The sequence below is a fragment of the Colius striatus genome, chromosome 1, assembly GCF_028858725.1.
Source record: "Colius striatus isolate bColStr4 chromosome 1, bColStr4.1.hap1, whole genome shotgun sequence".
NCBI lineage: Eukaryota > Metazoa > Chordata > Aves > Coliiformes > Coliidae > Colius > Colius striatus.
Window position 1 is genome coordinate 90214863 of NC_084759.1, and position 8692 is coordinate 90223554.

An 8692-nucleotide genomic window follows, 5' to 3' on the forward strand; every position below is an offset into this window, starting at 1 on the left:
AAGGGTGCACGAAAAAATGCAGCATTGCAGAGGCAAGCCTTACAGAACCTAGGTCCCAAGTTCCTCAGCTCCCAAGGGAAGAAGCAGCCCAAAATTACATGCCATCTTTCCCTACACGAAAGAATTTGTATGCTTGAGAATAGCAAAAGAGGGATGGTGTGCTGAGACTATACTGACCTCCTCATAAAACATAGGCAGAAAACAGAAAGGTGAGACTGATCAGCTCCTTTGCCCATCAGTCTGATGGGCAGCATCCTCACATAGTCTGAGCTGTGCATCATTTGGATACAGTTTTCCTTGCCTTTTCCCTGGAAAGTATGACAACCTTCTCCCAGCACTTCCTTGGTAGGGTACCGCCGTACCCCAGCATAGCCATTCACCACACCCTCCTCCTAAAACTGTTTGGGTTTTGCTTGGTTTTACAGACAGAAAGAGGCCCTGTGGCTCTCTGTTCCTTTTCACATGTCCTCATTTGGACAGGGACAAGAATCAAAGTCTTCCCAAGATGAATGCCTCATCTACTAAACTGCACAATTATATTGTCTATCCCATGCAAGGTTAGACAGTGATATATATTGAAAACACAGTAGAAGGAGATGCTGCTGTGAAGGACCAGATTCAATGGTAACACTCATAGACTGGCCTTTACAAAACAGACAAGCATCTCTCTCATTTGTGCTATGACTTGCATGTTACGGCTGTTAGCACCTAGTTTCTCATCACTGTTATGTCTTGCATGCTCCTAAATGTGTCCAGACTTGGAGGCACAAAGAAATTTTACAGGTAAATCATAGATACCCACTGATTTTAGGAGCATCAAAACAAACCCCAAAACATAAGCAAGGATTTGTTTCCTTTTTAACCATTTGATATCTGGACTTCTGCAATTAATAAACCAAAACAGGAAACAGATTATTTCTTCGGTGCACCATCAAATTAAACACTTCCTAGATTATCATGATCTTGCCCACATCCTAGCTATAATCAGTCCCCAACTTATGTGCTGACTCACTTCTAGAATCTTGATATGATCATGCATCAGATGGCAAAGTGATTTTCATGTAACACATTGAAGAGTATCTTCATCAAGCACATGGTTTAGGCCTTAAGATTAGCATTTCTTTTTCTCCTTTTATCCTGGTTAATATCATAGATAAACAAGAAATTTGGATAGCATCTTCTAATGCTTCTCTATTCCCTTCCTTTTAGTTTTACTTGAAAACATGGTATTAAGTTATTACTTACTAGGAGCTACCTGCAAGCAAAATTTCCCTGGCATTAGTCTGAAACACAGTGTAGATAGACAATCCTTATAACTAGGTGCTCAGCATCAGAAAGTAGCGCAACAGTGTGAGATACAATGAAATTTCGGGTTTCTTTGCTTTTGGTATTTTCTTTTGTTCTTCAGCTTGTAACACTCAAGGTGCAGATTGCCTAGTCACTCGTTCTTTGTTCAGGCACAGGCTATAAACACATAAGTAGGAATTCACCAACACTTGATATTCACACTAAAAAAAAAACCTCAAAACACTGCAAGAATGGGATGTTTTTAGCCATTATAGATAGTAATTATGTTTCCTTGTCAGCATCTTTGCCATTCCTATCAAGAATTATGTTCTCATAAGCCAAAGGAGCAAGATTGAATGCTACCTTTCTTGGTTTTTTTATATATTTGCATAAAGCACAGAAGCAGCCTCCTGTAATTTATGTCCATCATAAATTTAGTATAGGTGAACTCATTACGGTTAACAGCAATACTTTATTCACACCGAATCCCCACAAAATGTAAGCCTCAAACCCCATTATTCCATAATAGTTTTTGCAAGTAAACAAAACACCATTTAGGATTTGAAAACAATGCATCTTTCTGCAAACAGAGGCAGAAAGGAGAACAAAAAAGCAGCTAGCACAGGACTATGCAACAGTTTCATTTTGTAAGAAGATTAACACACAGCAGAAAGCTTTGGCTCTGGCTGGGAAAAGAACATACACTTTGTGCTTGTGGAATTCCCTGTGAGTGAAATTTTGTCCTGTTTGTTAATGCATCACGCCAGAGATAAAAGAAATCCCACGAGGAAAAGGAAATAGCATCCTTATTTCTGTGCAACATTACTTCAACTAAAGCCCACTCCAATTCCAGCTCTTGGCAGGTGCTTCTCATGCACCCTCAACTCGGCTATCTGCAGAGCTGATAAACTGCAGCATAAAGTTTTGACAAGTGGCCCTGCCATTTTAATTGCACTCAGTGGGGACATTCTGGTCAGGTGTTTTTCCTGTGCTTGTTGAATTCAAGCAGTATTTGGAGACCAACTGTTCTGTATCATGCTTCCTCCAATAAGTGTGTGTATAGGGATGGAGAGGTGAAGGTGGGAATGAAGGAAGAGAAAGATAATGAGACTTACAGTATGTAAGACTGCGCTTTAAAAAGGCTGAAAGAAGGTATTGAATGTAATGCACATAATCACAAAACTTCAGTAATAATAGATGTAAAGCAGAAGAAGACTATAGTACATGGAAAAGAACCAAAAGCCAAGGCTTCTGTGAAACTTACAGGAAAGATCAAAATATTTATGTTTAAAATCCATGGGCCAGAACTGTTCACTGCTCCAGGAGCTCTAACAACCCAATGCAGAAAAAGCAGCAAAGCAAGTCCACTGCAGGTTACAACAACTCCGTTTAACTTCTTCTCATATACTGTACAGCTGCAGTCTTCAAAGAAAAATGAATGGAAATCATACGGGTTTTGCTGCTTATAAAATTAAAGTTGGAAAAAAATACACACACCTATTCATGAATACCTTGAACTTCACCCAAAAGACCTGTAATTCACGCAAAGAGCCTCACGTGAAGATCATCACAGCAAAAGAAACACTGCCAAGGCAAGTGGAAAACTTGTTGCTTTCCTCCCCCAACATGCCTGTACGGATCAGCAGTTCTCTGATGGCAAACATGCAACCTATTTCCCTTAGAGGGGGAGATGGGGAAAGTCCACAGATTTTACTTTGGACTTGAAATTAATGAGTTTAATATCATGATTAGCTAATAAGATTATTATTGATTTGAAGAAGGAGCTGCGAGATTACTGCAAACCCTGACACTTTTTCTCATTCCACACCTGCTCTTTGCCTAACCAAGGCGGCGAGATGAAGATTCAGAGAGGAAAAAACATTGGAGGAGATGAATATAGCTACAAAAGCATAATCAATGAGCACATTGATTTAGATGCCTGCACATTAGGTTAGCAGCTTAACTCCATCGGTCCATTTGAACAGAATCCTGGCAAGACAGTGTCCTATTTAGTTGCTGCTCTCAGATCAATAAGGTTTGCTCTTCTCCATTTTGCACGCCCAAGCCGTGCACCCAGGTGCAACCTGGTTGGTCTGAAACGGGCTTACCTTTTTTGGGTTTTTTTCTTCTTTATTTTTTTAATTTGTTTTTTGTTTAAATCACTCTCCCACTTTTTGCCCATCCTTCCTTCTACCCTACTTGAAACTCGGCGAAGCGCCCAAGCTGCCATCCTCCCAAGCAGCGAGCCGCCAGCTTGCGCCTCTCTCACCCCGCACCCCTCAGGAAGGCGTCCATCTCACCCGGGACGGCAGGATGCATTTCAGCCGGGGCCCGGCCGCGCCGGCAGCACCATTGTGCCCGTTCCCGCACTGCCGCCATCCCCCTCCTATCCCGGGTACCCCCTGCCGCCGGGCCTGGGCCCGACCCCTCTTCTCCCTCCGCCCTCGCCCACCGGCGCACAAAGGGCTGCGCATGCAGACGGCACCGCGGCCGCCGGACCGAGCCGGGCCCGGCGTGTCTCCTCTTACCGCCGCCGCAGCGGGGGGCGGCGCGCTGGGGCCTTCCGAGAGGGGCGCCCGGCGGAGCCGCCGCCGCGTGCGGGAGCGCCGAGACAGGGGGAGCTGCCCCGGCCGCGGAGGGACCGGCACGGTGCGGCACAGTGTGGGCAAGGTCTGCCGCCCGCCTTCCCCCCGCAGCAGCCCGGCATCCGCGCCTCGCTGACGGATCGGCACCAACCTGCAGTCCCCGCCGGCGCCTCCTCGGGAAGAGCCGGAGCTGCTTTTGCCTGCCTCAGCCTCCAGCCCCGGGGCGAGCGGCCTTGCCCGCCTCCGCCTGCTGCTGTCCGCGGTGCCCCCCCCCGGCGGCGGCGGGCTGGCTCTGCGCCGCTGCCCTCGGGAGGCGGGGAAGAGGTGAGCGGGGCGGGCGGCGGCGGCGGCTGCGGGAGCCTCGCTCATTGAGTGCGGCAGCCCCAGCTGTCGCCGCCGCTGCTCCCCGCAGCCGCTACTTCCTGTGCAGCGATGGTTCAGTTCCTCCCGGGCCACTGGGGGCAGGAGAGCCGGGCGTCAAGGGGTGGAGGAGGACAGGGGGAAGGTCGGGTCAGATAGCGGGGGCGGCTGCGGCTGCTGCCGCTGCTCCTGTCCGGCCAGGCCCAGCCCGGGTTCGGTTCGCCTCGCCTCGCCCCGCCCTGGCCAACGCAGCGGGACCTCCGCCGGCTGCAACGTAGCGCACGGCGGCGGGCGGCGGTGCGACGGAGCCGCCCGCCCCGAGCCCAACGACCGCCTGCGCCCCCCACCGCCGGGCGTCCGCCAGAGGGCGCTGCCGCTCCTGCCCGAGGCCCCGCGCCTCACGGAGCCCAGCGCCTGCGGAGACCGTTATGGCTGTGGACGGAGGAAGGGACCGGTGATGCCCCGCCGGCGGGTGCGGGGCGAGCGCCCGGCCGAGGGCGGGCGGAGCGGTGTTCCCACCGCTCGGCCGCCCCCGAAGCGCCGCTCTCCACCTTCAGGGAGTGGCGGCGCCGGCCCCTTGGTGAGGAGGGAGAGCCGCTTCCTTCGGGCACGGCCGCTCACCCGAGCTCGCTTTCCCACTGGCCGCCCTCGGGGAGAGCAGTCTGTGCTCTCCCGCCTGCCCAGCAACGCATCCCGCGGTTGCTGCGGTTCAGAGGGAGGTTGCAGAGCCTCCGTCGCCCGAGGGTCCGTCCCGGTCGGAGCCCAGCCACGCTGGAGCCGGGAGCGGGCGGGGGGTCTGCGGCGGGGGGTAAGGGAAGCTCCCAGCTACGAACACAGGGTAGGAGGATCCGTGCGGAGGAAACGCGAGGATGGCACCGTGAGGAATTGATAACGGGAATTCTCAGTAACGTAGGAACCCGCTAAAGAACAATTATTAATAAATAAAGGTACAAACCTAAATCCGAATGAAGAAAAAGCGGTAGCGGGAAAAGCTCTCGGCTGAAAGGGTGACACTCCGCAAGCAGTACATCAAACGGCCTGTCAGGGACTGGAATTGACAGAAGCTCTTCATAAAAGTATCTCCACTAGGTTATTTGACTTGAGGCAAATGTAATGCAGGTCGGGACGTATCAAAGGGAATAAAAGTTCAGTCTCGTCTTCAGAATAAGTCTTAAAAGACAACGTTTTAGTTTGAAGTCTTACTCGTTCTCCTCGGCATCTGGCAAGACTGCATGTAGAGGTTGCAGCAGCTGTGTTGGTCCCACAGTGGGGCTTTAATGGGAGATGAGTAGGGGTAGCGAGGTCTCCCTCCCCTTTCTTGGGTGCTGTCTCTCTCCCTTCTCTTGGGTGCAGCATGAGGAGATGTCAAAGCTTGGAAGTTACAAATCTTTCATAAAACTAAAAAGTTTACATTTGGAACAACGTTTTTAATACTAATGTGTTACTTTGGCCTTCAAGCATCTTACTGATGCCACTAAATAGCTGGGTTTACTCTTCAAGATGGTACTTGCAACTCTCAAAGATTTTTGTTTGAGATTGCATATGTTCATTACCTCTGAAAGTCAGTTCCTTTTATTTGGTTCCAGAAAACAGATTTTGAGGAGACCAATGTTGGGCAGTAACATGGAAAGACGGTGGTCATAGTGCTCTCTGGACCAGCACAGTAAAGCAAATACTACACTTCAGCAGCTGTGGGAGACCTGTAAAAACAAGGAGTTTTAACAGTTATTTAGGTTCACCTGCGGTATGTGACATATAGAACATTATAACTTGGTCTACTTTAGAAAAGTACACACAAGTAATAGCTAAATATTTATGTTCTGTGATTGCCTGAAGTACTATTAAATCTCTTAACTGCTGTGATTTTACTGTTGTCGCAGAGCTTGCTACTGGTTTCTAGTTATACGTGAGCTCTAATACAAGACAGAGATTCTGTTCTTAGGTCAGATGCATATGCTGCTTTTTCTTCTCCCTCCGTCTCCTCCAGCTCTTATCTTATTGGCAGTTCTGATCAGCCTTCTCTAATGCTGCTCAGACCATGCTAGCTTAGCCAATCACAAAATCTTTGGCACACAGGCTGTGCGGGTGTAGCTTTTTAGTAGGCTGCCGTAACTTGCAGCAGCCTCTGAAGCTTTCTGGCGAACATCACAGGTGATTTCAGTCCCTCTCGTTGCTCAGAACTGAGACAGGACAAAGGCAGTTTAGCATTCCTCTAAGGATCTCCACACTGAGCCTCCTTTTTGTTTTCATTTCCAACATTGGTAGTACACTGATGTCTGCAGCTTCTTTTTGTGCGACTTCTGCATTTGCATAAGGATGCAGATAGTGTACAGCTTGCATTTTTTAATCTATGTGAACTTTTGTCTTTTTATCTGTGTGATCTGTGAACCTCAAAAGTCTATTTCCAAATAAGAAATAGCTTATTCAGGGAAATCATCTCATACAAGTCTCTTGCAACAAGTTTAAGTGCAGAAACAGAGCATGACATAATTTCTTCATTCGGAAGACTTTTCAGATTATATCACTCACAGGAAGAGAGTTAAGCTTGCCTGACCCATTTCTGGTCCATCTGAATTTTAACCACAGCAAAGTGTAAATCCTCTGTTTTATGTATGTCCTGAAAGTCCTACTTTACAGTGCTTAGACCATCCAGTAAGAGTGTTGTGCACATAACAATCAAATGATTAGAACTAAAATCTGAAAGGATGGCGCATTCATGGGGTGTTTTAGCCTGGGACTGGTAGAGAAGAGAAAGAAAAGAAAATACATTTCAATTTGGGGAATAAAAACGGTGAATACAGAAACAGCGTGGAAAAAAAAAATCCCAAAAGGTGGCACCTGTAAAGTTTGCCAAGAAATTTGTTTTTGCCTTCCTGTTCAGCTGTGCGCCGACAAGATCTTACTGACAAATAGTTTCTTCTCTTTCTCAGCTCCTGAGAGAGTTCTATGAAGTGCCGGCCAGTACTGCTGGAGTGAAACTGAGAGTAACTGTCCTGGTATTTATCCATTGTCATCCCCAGGCTTAAAATGAGCTCTTCCATGGAGGCAATGTTTGCTATGCACACGAGCCAAGATTTCACATAAAGCATTACTAACTTTTTCTTTTGAGCAAAAAACACTTAAACTATCAAAATGGTTGAAATCTACAGCTATTTCAGATCACCCCAACAGATCTACAGGGTCTGCTGTAAAGAAGGTCTCTTACCTTGGTCTTCACTTGTCAATTTTTCTGAAAATGTGGATATAATTAAGGGAAGAAGATTTTCTCTCCACCTGAAGAGACTCTCTTAGTTTTTTAAATGTATGCCTTTTGTACCCATCACACCTGTTTTTGACCCTGTCCCCAGATCTCATTCTGGCTTCTCAAGCCATTAGTTAAGAAATCACTGGAGGACATCTCTGTGTTTTCAATATTGAGCTGCATCCAAGTTATGCTCAACACCTCAGTCCAAAGGCAGCTCCTCATTACTTCCTGTCGACTGCAGTCCTGATTAATTTCTGGAATGAGCAGATGCCAGGCAACCATTTGCAGTTTTGTACAGCGGGTACTGCACGAGCCGCAGCACGTCAGCTGCTGAAGAGTCAAGGGGAGTTGAAGCTGACGGTGAATTGGGTCTCATCTGTACTTGAAAATTCAGGGATGCTCTTGCAAGTGCAGATACACAGCATTGGTCACATAAGTGAGAGCATGACATAGCAACAGCACTGTTGTTGTCTAGTGTTGATGCATCTTGTCCTAAATTTAAGCTGTAATTAATTTGGGATTTTAACCAGAAACGCATGCCAACACAATGCATTAATGTACATGTGATACAAAAAATAGAGAAAGCCAGAATTCAACTCCTGAAGAGGTTAATACTTTAAATCTAACCTTACTGAATATCCGCTTAGCTTACCAAATGCTCAACATTGCCTTTATAATCATTACTACAGTATTCTCTGCTTTGTTGTGTTCTCACTAGTGTCCTGCTGTTGAACAAGTGAACAGGAACCTGTACTATGAACATAGCTTTCTAACAAGTGCCTGAAAACTTATTACTTTTAGAGCTGGAATTTCTTATTGCATAAAACTTCTCCTTTTTTTTTTCCTTTGGGAACGTGTAGCCATCTTTCATTTGGTCATTTTTGAGTTACATGAGCATTGAAAAAAGTCCTATCACCATAGTTCCAAATAGTTCCAGTATGTTAGAAGAAATATGAGTAGAAATATAGAAGCCACAAGCTAAAAATACATATATAGCAGGCATTTCAGAAGTGACGGCTGATTTGGAGTGCCTAACTGTACATACTTTAAGGGGCTAGCTTTTCAAAAGCTGTTGAGTTTGTATAAACAGTTCTCTTCCAGCTGTCCCCTTTACAGCTTGATCTATTTTTTTTCCTTTCTTCTCTGTGTTCTAGTGTTGGTCTCCATTAGGATTGAACTCAAAAAATCTCAGACAGCGTTGCTTATGAGACTGGGA

At 46.7% G+C, this 8692-nt stretch overlaps 1 protein-coding gene across 3 annotated transcripts in view; it reads right to left on the reverse strand.

Moving 5' to 3' along the window:
* The window catches only part of AGPAT3 (1-acylglycerol-3-phosphate O-acyltransferase 3), an 88513-nt gene extending 83983 nt beyond the window's left edge, over positions 1-4530 (reverse strand). For 2 of the 3 annotated variants that reach the window (XM_062000599.1, XM_062000589.1), the window contains exon 1: positions 4024-4529. The gene's annotated coding sequence lies outside the window, so the exon portion shown is untranslated. Of the gene's footprint in view, positions 1-4023 lie in introns of all 3 variants that reach the window. The other variant, XM_062000609.1, reaches the window with a different exon arrangement.
* Positions 4531-8692: the final 4162 nt, after the last annotated feature.